Raw genomic sequence first — 10,079 nt, 5'->3', positions numbered from 1 at the left:
GCAAGACTCTCTAAAGCACATCAGACCTAAGTACTGACATTCATGATGGAATTGTCTTTTTAGCTCAGAATCCACCTCAGCGCATTCAGCTGACTCAATAATAAAAGCTGTCATATCCATTCTGTGAATGTGGCTGGTTTCATGCAATCCAATTCATCCAATCAGAAAAATCTTGACTCAGAAAATATGATTTGTCTCTATTTTTGCCGCCAAAAAGTATGCAAGCAAAGCAAAAATATATTGCCACTTTGAGGAAAGTAGCACAGTCAATTTCTATCTCTAAAACTCTCCCCATTAATAAATTGGTGTCTCAAGTGTGTTTTGGAGAAATAACATCTGTGGTGTTTAAACTGGCTTTCCGAAGCAGACACATTAGCATCCCTATCTGACAAAGTTCTGGTCCAATTGTGGTCCGGTAAGCACATAACTTCTCTTCTCCAACCGCAGGCTGTCCCCTGCGTGCCGGGCCTGTATTATAAGACTTGCCTGAGTCCGTGTCCCCTCCTACAGCAGCGGCAGGACTAGCCAGAGCCTCTGGAAGAGTAGATTGAAGCCACGCCTCCATTCAGATAGGCCCTCTAGTGCTGGCTTTGTTGAACTGGTGCGGCGGCGAAGTGATGGACAGAAAAATCAACACATTGGGATTTTTCATTTTTAACTTAAAATGTATTTTTTACTGGTGTCGGCGCGTGGGCTGGAACTCGTTGGTAAAGGTGTGCCTGCCTGCACCACGAATGTGTTGAGCAAGATTCCACACATGTATGCATTCCACTTTCTGAAACCATCACTGTGGACTGCACAACAAACAATGACCTCCCAGCCATGTTCTTGCTTAACTTTAAGATTGACTATGAGAATTATATGATTGTAATCAAGAGACATAATCTGTCAGCAACGGTAATAAGATGTGCCATATGGCCAGTGCCACTCCTGACAATCATGCATGGTCCTGATTGGTACAATTTATAGTTTGCTTTATACATTGCTTATTGGGTTGCTCTCTCTGTTCTGTGGACTGGGCTCTTGGGGAAAAACGTTAGGGAAAAGTATTTAAAAATTAATTAATTGCAACATATTGACCCCTGACAATGCTGGCCCACCGGGCATCTGCCCGCTATGCCCGACAGCCAGTCCAGCCTTGGTAATTGGTCCTTCCAGCTTCCATCCATCCATCCATTATCTATACCGCTTATCCATATTGTTGAAAAAAATGTTGTTTGGGTTGACTTCCGCTTGAAACAAATCATTAATTTCCAAAAGTTCAAAACAACATTTCATGCTGTGTTATGTTCATTTTGTACATATTATACATTTAGGATGGGTAAAGATGACGTGGGTCGGGGGGTATATTTCGAACGGCTCTCCAAATGATAATGATCGTAAAAGTTAGCGCTAGAAGAGGACAGGTCTACCACCATAGTCTCAGTGTTCAACATAAATACAGTATATAAGTGTCAGGAGAGGAGAGGTGGAGGTGAGGAAGTCGGGACTCTGCATGCTGCAGCATGTCAACGTATGCAACAGCAACGTATGCCGTTTAAAGGTGAAGGGCCCCTGTTTGTTCAGCTAATCCTCGAGTATGAGTGACTTTCTCAGTCAATCGTGGGGGCCACACTGTACAACACATTATGATTATGGTGCTTCCTCTAATGGTGGTGGTGGGAATGGTAATGACGTCATGCGGCGTACAATCACCCTCCTTCATTTGCAGACTCCCTTACTTGTTTAAACGTGTGTTTTGCAATGTCCTGTAAGTCACTCTCTTGTGAGCTTGCCATTTGAGAGACCATTTAGACAAGGTTGTCAAGGTCCAGTCGCGTGAAAAGCACACGGCCACATCTTGAAAAAAGTTGGCACGGACAATAACATGTTCTGACACCCGTGACTCTCAAGGAGAATGTGCTTTAAGTTCTTTGGCCACATTCACCAGTGGCTTCTTCGGAGTTTCTTGGTTTACGATTGCCCAAGACAATGCCTGGACCTGGCTCCCGTTGTCCTGCCACGCTCAAAGGTTTCAATGGTTGTGAAGACATTATTAAAGCATAAAGGCAATTCAGTCATCTTGCGTACTGTACATAGATCTTGTTTTTTAAACTGTATCTTTCAGGGTGTTTCATTTATCCTCACATTTATCAGTAGTTAACTGAAATTTTATTTCAGGGGTGTCACTGAGCAATGGAAAAGTGGAATCACAAGGTTATGGTATTCCATCAGATAGGAAGTACGACTCTCAGGATGAATTTTTTTAAAGAGCTGAATCTCCTGCATGTAATGATCTGAAAAAAAAAACAACAACCATGGCAACAAAACTGTACTCCTTCACGCATATTGTCAGTTTTGCAATTTTATTTAAAGGGAAAGTCAACCCAAGCATATTGTTTTCAAGAGTATGTTCTTTGCAAACCCACTAGTTGAAACAAGGCATTCTGATAAATATTGCATTTGTGGAATAAGAGTTAATCCACCCGTTTTTATCCATCTCTAAGGGCGGACATTTTGTCACTTCTGTGGACTGAAAATGACCTCACACATGCTCAGGGCTCAGGTAATGACCAATCGTGGCTCAGCTTCAGAAAACAGGTCAGCTGTGATTGGTCGTTACCTGAGCCCTGAGAAACTGTGATGTCATTTTCAGTCGACAGAAGTAACAAAATGGTCGCCCCTAGAGATGGCTAAAAAGACTTCAACTTCTTACCCCCTAGTGACATACCATATCAATCTCTATCTATCTATCTATCTATCTATCTATCTATCTATCTATCTATAGAGCATTAGTACAAATGTACAGTATGCGTGAAAGCTTTAATTGTGTTAAAGTGTGGGCTGTTGGCCTTGGTGGAACAGCTGACCAGTGCTGGTCTTTTCAGAGCCCACTCTGCGCTTTGGCTTGGTTTAAACTTGGCCACATCTCTCTTTATACATGGTCTTAAGGCAAACTCTAACTCAACTCAAGCAATGTTGTCTTGGCAACAAGTGTGTACTTACTTAGACACCACACCAACCATGACTTTGTTATGTAATACACTTGTTACTTGAAAAGTACATACAGTGTGCTTGGTCTTGCTGCTGCAGGATGCTGAATAGTTCCCTTGCAGTTTGTACATCTGTGTGTTTGTGTGTGGTCATCTGGACATAAAGAACAGCTCCATTGTCTCCATTCAAAGGTGAGGGGGACGGGAGACCTGAAAAGCACCTCTCATCCAAACCCACGGCTACACTTGACATGCAGGGGACAATTCCCCAGGCAAAGATTGAAAAGGTGCTGGCCAGCTGAGCGGGACACTCAGAAAAGAGGAAAGCGAAAGAAACAGAGAGAGAGAGGCCGGAGCGTGAGGGAGGAAGGGTAAACAGAGAGGGTAAAGAGTGGGATATATAGAGAGAAGGTGGCACTGGAGTGTGATTATTTCCCATATGCAAATAATTGGAGGAAAATACTATGACTGCTTTCGTTCTGTGGAAATGAAAGAAACACATTTTGTGTGGAGTTGAATGGTAAAGATATTAAGTTCAAAGGGTGTGTTCAAATTTGAGTCTTGGAGAGGTAAGCGGGGCCATTAGAAGGGCCTGGGATCTTTAAAAGTACATCTCCGAGAGCCCAGGGCATGCTATGAGAGGAATACCAAGCTTTGCGAACAATGAGGAGAGGGCCAAGTCACCCTTGCCTAACAGCTTTTCACCACACTGGCCACTCAAATGGCAATTCCAAACAGTGCACCGCATGCTTGTCAAGACAGCGATTTGGACAGAGATAAAATTGCACCGCATTTGTAATGATAGAAAATCATTTCTTGATCATTTGTATTTTTGTCTTACGAAAGCAAAACTGTTCAAATCAACCTGGGCATTGGTTTTACTTCATTTTCTACAGGGTGGAGGTCACCAAAAAAAAAAAAAAAAAAAAACAGATCCCAAATTTCAATAGACATCATTTCTTAACATTTTTTACGGAATCAAATGTAACTTGAGTTATCGTGTTTGGAACATCACATTAAAACTCATTATACTCATTGGCCTTTTCTTCTTCTGAAATCCATTTCAAATTTCCAAATTTCCAAATCCAAATCTTCTTTTGTGGTCTGTTTTTTTTTTTTGGGTCACCCTGTATCACACTTAGGCCAGAATGCATTAGCATACGTATTATTATTTATAGTTTTGTCGTTAATGGTGTTTTCACAAAAATTACGGAAGAGCATCAACAAGATTTTCTTCATAAAACCCCATACTGATAGCGAAGGGGGGAAAAGTAGTCAATAGGCACACAAGCAAATAACTAAATAGACAACACATTTTTTTCATTTGTTTTTATTTCGCATCTGAACAGGCATTGTTGAGGCAAAACAAAGTGGCCGCTTAACATTACTCTCAGTCAGGCTAAAAAAGGGAAAAAAAATGTTTAATTTATGCCCAAAGTTAAGGAAATGATATTAGTTATTTATTTTTTTCATTTGATTTTATATTTCAGTCTCAGGTAAAGGTAATATTATTCTAGAGTGCCATTAATGTAGAATTTATCTGCTGATTTGCAATATTACGGAAGCTTGGAACTGCCTATGTGGAGTAAATATTTTTGACTACCAAATATGTTTGAGCGTATTTGCGAGTACATTTGAACGTATTTGCAAGCACGTTTGAACATATATGAACACATTCTTTCCCATAATGCCACGGGATACGTGCATGTGCAAGTCAATACCCTGTGCCAGTATGGGGGGAAAAAATGCAGAGCGGAAATCATGAAATCATGCATTGCAGACAATGAAATTTACAAATAAAAAAATATTTACTAACTTAATTTTTGAACGAATTGGTATAGTGTAGGCCAAATGCTAAAAAGAAAACAACCCTTTCGTTTACTTGCACATGCGCAAGTCAATATCCCATGGCATTACTGTAAAAAATGCTGTTTTTAGGCATTTAGGCTACTAGTACATTACAACGTATTTGCAAGTATGTTCAAACGTATTTACAAATACGTTCAAAAGCATTTACCAGTCAAAAATGTTTTCCGTTCCGTGCTTACATACAATATGAGTAAAAGTGTTTCCAGAGCAGGACATTTTAGTAAAAATTTGCGTTCCGTTTATCGCCATCCGCCAACAGCCGGGGTTCTCTTCCTCCATCCGTCAATTTTGTCCGGCCAGACCAAACAGTAATCTCCAATAGGCTGCCTATCATTTTAAACAGGTTCCTTTTTTAGTGTTGTTTAACAGATGTGACTATTTTCTAATTGCAGTCCGCTGATAGTGTAGTGGTACACACGCCTGAGTTGTGTGCGGGCAGCGTGGGATCAATTCCCGCTCAGTGACAGTGTCTATGTGTGCCCTGCGACTGGCTGGCGACCAGTTCGGGGTGTAGTCTACCTTCGCCCATTGACGGCTGGGATAGGCTCCAGCAACTCCCCGCGACCCTATATAGGATAAGCGGTTTGGAAGATGACATGACATGACTATTTTCTATCATTGTGACTATTTTTCAGTTCTGTGAGATGGCCTATGAATGCAAAAAATGGTCAGTAACACTGTCCATGTGGAAAAGGGTGCCACAAACACACAATAATTGTTTTAGTTCACTGTTGGATTTACTGCACGTTATGTGAGTGGTTCAACTATGACTAGCCCCCCAATTTTCTTTCTATTCCATTTTTTGTCTTTTTTTTTTTCAAATACAAAACCAAAGATACAATTTGCCCAAATTTAATCATGGATGTTGCTTTAAAGTGACTCCGGAGGCGAGCACTGTCACAGTTTAACATTTCAAAGTGCTGATATTTATGTACACCCACCCCTCTTCCTCTCATCTTTAGTATTGTTTTTTGATTTGCGGTTAACTCCTCAGAGCATCTGTCATGATCCAAGGCTTGTAAAGCCTGTCGTGAATGACTGTAATTTCTAACATTAAGCTGGTGAGTTATCACTGCAATAACAAAAAGCGTGCATTGTCAGTCAAGCCCTTTGATCTTGACACTTTTAGAAAACAGTCTCCTCGGATGTTGAGAATGAAGCCATTTGACAGGCCTTTTTTAGGCTGCGGAGAAAAGAAGATTATTCCTCTTTGTAGACATGACCCCATTCATCTCTTCGAGGGGTTTGAGCCGTCTTAGAGGAATTTGGGGATGTAGAGTTCTACCCATGTTTTCGATTAAAAAGAACAAGCTTTTAAGAGGGTTAAAGCCTCGCAACCGCACTGTTTAGAGTGATATGATAAAATGAGCTTTGGTTGAATGAGGTAAATGTTGAATCAAACTGAAAACCAAAAGTGCTTTTACAAGACCCTAAGAAACAGCATTTGGTAGATTTAGGAGATTAAAATTTGTACCAAACTGGCATTGTTTTTAAATGTTGATGGTGCTATCTGGTGGTGGCAAAGCAGACAAAGCAGCAATAGTGAAGCTAGCCGCAAAAAGTTTCAGAAATAAGCAGTTTGTCAAATTTATAAAAAGAAACGGACTGATTCGCCTTCTATATTTGTTGCCCACCTCAATAGTGTTCCTAAAGACAACAAAGAAACACTCGTTGGCTGAAAATATTCGTCAAGTGAAACAATGGATCATTGCTGCATGCAACAAGAATGCATACATAATCCTACTTGTCCAAAATGGAAGCACATGGCGAAGAAACCTCATTGTTTAGTACTGGAACACAATGTATGCTAATTGAAAATTGCGACACTACCACCCAAATATTGTGGAGGCAGCACTTATAGGCAGTGTTTCTCTCTCCATTTGACATCATATTGTGAAATCAGGGTGAGCCAGTGCAAATTGTAGTTGTTGTTCCATTTTCTGTTCTTAGTCGACAAATTTGCCACCAGGTCTCTTCTGTTTTCCAAAGTTTGATTGGCTAAGATGCTTTTCTGCCTAATTCAAATGCAACGATCAACTCACATTACCTTAGAAAAGTAAATTAAACAAACATGACTACTTTTTTTCAAGACTGATGAGGCGAAAAAGGTGTTTATTATGTCCTCTAATACTTTCCTGCACAATTTGGGTAGCCCAGAGAACACTGGTGGGGAAAAGGAAAAAATGAACAGTTTGAATGGTGACTTTTGACTTTTTAAAAATAATTTCAAAGAAAAATAATTTTAAAAAATTGACTGAGCTCAATCACTACCAGCAACCAGTGTAAACGAGTCCTTACCATCACCCACCTTCATTGGCGGACCACATGTACTCCAGTTTCCACCTCAATCCATCGTCAGTGTGATGTCTGTTGTGGTTTTTATGCCTTCAGTCATAAACGGATACTGCCAGTCATTCTGGTGGATGGACGAGCAGTAAAGTATGACATGCAACTTCAAACCCCAACATTATTTTTGGACAAATTTACTTTGCGTCATGATAATCAAATTGGATACCTTATTATTATTTTTAGAAAAATGTTACTGGAGACCCTCATGAGATAAAAAATGCAAACATTTGGCAAATTTAAGATGAGATCAAATGCATTTTGCGTAATCATCACATTTAATGAATGAATACTGAATATAATTAAATACAGTCCGTTTAATTTTCCCTCATTAAAAATCTAAGTAGTGGTTTTGATTTTCTCCAATGACACACCCGATCCCATTCAGATTCTTATCCTTAATGTGCAAAGATACTGAGGCCAATGGAGAATTCATGTGCATAATGTTTGGATATTCAGAACTATCCTTGTCCCAAGAAAAATAATAATGTGCCCCATTTCTCACAACCAACATACACTTAAGACCGTTGTATGTATTGTCCACAATCATTCAATGGAAGGGATTATCACCCCCTTTTATCCCCTTCTTATGGGTTTTGTGTTGATGCTACGGTTCATCACGTCCAGCTGGCAATATTCACTTTGCCCAGATTACCACCGTGTGTTGTGACATTCGCAATGTATATACTAAGGGGACACTGTTTTACTACTTTGAAGCTAAGTGGCTATCATTCTCCAAGTACCCTCATTGTTTTGAAATAGTGCACATGAATGGCCAAGTGGATGGATGTTATTCCTGGGATTTGGCTATGAAAAAACAAGAGGAGATGAATTGCATTTATTTATGCACCACCAATCAAAGGTTTGGACCGTAGGCATGTGTAGACCAAGGATCCGAGCATCTCAAAAATTTGAGAACTCTTTTTAGAGTTTTTTTTTTTTTTGACTGGTTGTTTATGTGATGTATCGGTTGCTCTGCAGTTGCTATGGTCCCTTTATGCTTTGTCCTTTATGATATCATATAGGCCTGAAGTCTGACAGTTTAAAAGTTTTGAGTTAAACAGTGACACATTTTTTTTTAACTTTCCCGTTTATCGCCTGCAAAACGGGCATCCGTCGGTCAGACGGAATGGCCATCTCTGTAAATTTTAAATCATAGAATTATTATACGTGTATTATATATATATATATATATATATATATATATATATATATATATATATATATATATATATATATATATATATATATATATAAAATACATGAAGACAAAGTTCTATTTATTTATTTTTTTGTTTTTGTTTTGTTTTGTTCATACAAAAAATGATCCGATCCGTGACTCAAATTCCGTGACCGAGCCGTACCGTGACTTATGTGACCCGTTGGACCACTTGTAAGTACCAAAGACAATGTGGCCCCAAAATATCTCCTCACTCAACCGGCAGGTAAATGAGCTCTTGAGTAGAAGCACCTGTGGCTAAAGGCAAATTGTTGACTATGTGGACCTGAATCTGACACCTCTTTCAGGTGCATTTTTGGCAAACATATAAGTAATGTTATACCGGTAGTTGCTTGACTCACCGACTGAGCTATTAAATCCAACCCCCCCCCCCACCAAGGTTCACACAAAACTACACTCTATTATTGATTTTAAATTTACTTGCCACCAGCACTGGACTGGAATGGACTGGAAAGGGATTGTTAGAGTGACTGTCAGACATACTTAGGAAGCTTCCCTGAGATGAACCCAACTCTGATTACACCCTACAGAGGTGGCATAGAACTTTGTGAATAGATAAAAGGCCAGAACATTCAGAGGAGCAATGGCCTTGATCTATGGTGGGCATGTTGGCAAGAGCCATCAGCACTGCTGCGTCACAGCAAATGGGTCCTCCGTGTGCATTTTGAATTTCTCCCAAAGCCTGTGTGGTGATCCAGTTTACTTCACAAATACAAACATGTACGCTTAATTTCCAGCCAGTTCCCTTGATCAAAATTCTGACACAATGGGAAGACCACTTTTCCAATAAGACGATGTGGATTATTCAGAGAAATATTACGTATGCTCATATTTTTAAAACAATTTGCTCATGTTTTCATTGTACATTGTACAAAACTGTCATGTGTGAAAGAGATCAAGGTGAATTGGCAAGATAAAAAGCAGACAAGATAAAAGTTTGACACAGAAACAGCAATTCTAGCATATGTGAAGCAGTTATGTGCAGTCAGGGGAGGCAGAGACTTACCTGCGTGTGGAAGTATTGCCCGTTCAAATACCGGTACATGGGTGAAACGGGAAGTGCTCAATTCCTCCCAAAGAAAAAGCAGAAATAGCACTGCACAAAAGCACCATTGAATAGTAAAATTACTGTACTGTACGACAATCTATATTCTGTCTCTCCTCACGTCTATAATATATTTTCTGTCATTTGTAAAATGCATTCTGATTTTCCATAGTCTGTGTAATGTATTTAATATTCAAGTCTCACATACTGAGTTTTGTCGATCACATAAAACAGCAGATAAAGAGCAAGTTGAGGCAGATACTGTGGCAGTCAGCCTCCCTCACTGCGGCTGGGGCGGCCTCCCTTAAGGGGGCGCACCAGATCAAACAGGTTTATCGCTGTGCCGTTCTTCTTCTACGCAGACACTTCGCTAGTTCGCCTAGGTTCTTTGACTTTGTAAAACAGAGTTATGAAACTCTTGGCCGGGGGGCCATTTGTGGCCCATGGGATGATATTTTGTTTCCCCCTATTTGAAAAACAGCCATGAAGACAAAGGTTGGCGATAAGAACAGACAATTTTAAAAAACACAGAAGATGGGATGTTTTTTTTTTTTTTTTTAGCAAAGGCAGGGCACCCTGATAGGTGTTGAATGCACGGAGAAAGTTG

General features: G+C 39.9%; 1 long non-coding RNA gene across 4 annotated transcripts; it reads right to left on the bottom strand.

The window, feature by feature from the left end:
• LOC147136211 (uncharacterized) lies at positions 1 to 9,817 on the bottom strand. Of its 4 annotated transcripts, none has more exons than XR_015089445.1 (4): positions 9,681 to 9,817; positions 9,434 to 9,523; positions 7,150 to 7,257; positions 1 to 598 (listed from the first exon to the last, which is right to left on the bottom strand). It is a non-coding gene; the product is annotated as an uncharacterized LOC147136211 (long non-coding RNA). The 4 variants fall into 4 exon arrangements; XR_015089443.1 differs by lacking the exon at positions 1 to 598 and adding an exon at positions 2,727 to 7,004 and having other exon boundaries at positions 7,140 to 7,257; XR_015089444.1 differs by lacking the exon at positions 1 to 598 and adding an exon at positions 2,727 to 7,004.
• Between the last annotated feature and the right edge of the window lie 262 nt (positions 9,818 to 10,079).

The sequence above is a fragment of the Filicampus tigris genome, chromosome 14 (genome assembly GCF_054856515.1).
Source record: "Filicampus tigris isolate MCC_2025a chromosome 14, RoL_Ftig_1.0, whole genome shotgun sequence".
Taxonomy (NCBI): domain Eukaryota; kingdom Metazoa; phylum Chordata; class Actinopteri; order Syngnathiformes; family Syngnathidae; genus Filicampus; species Filicampus tigris.
Note: the sequence above shows the minus strand (reverse complement) of the source record. Positions and strands in the feature narration are given on the sequence as shown.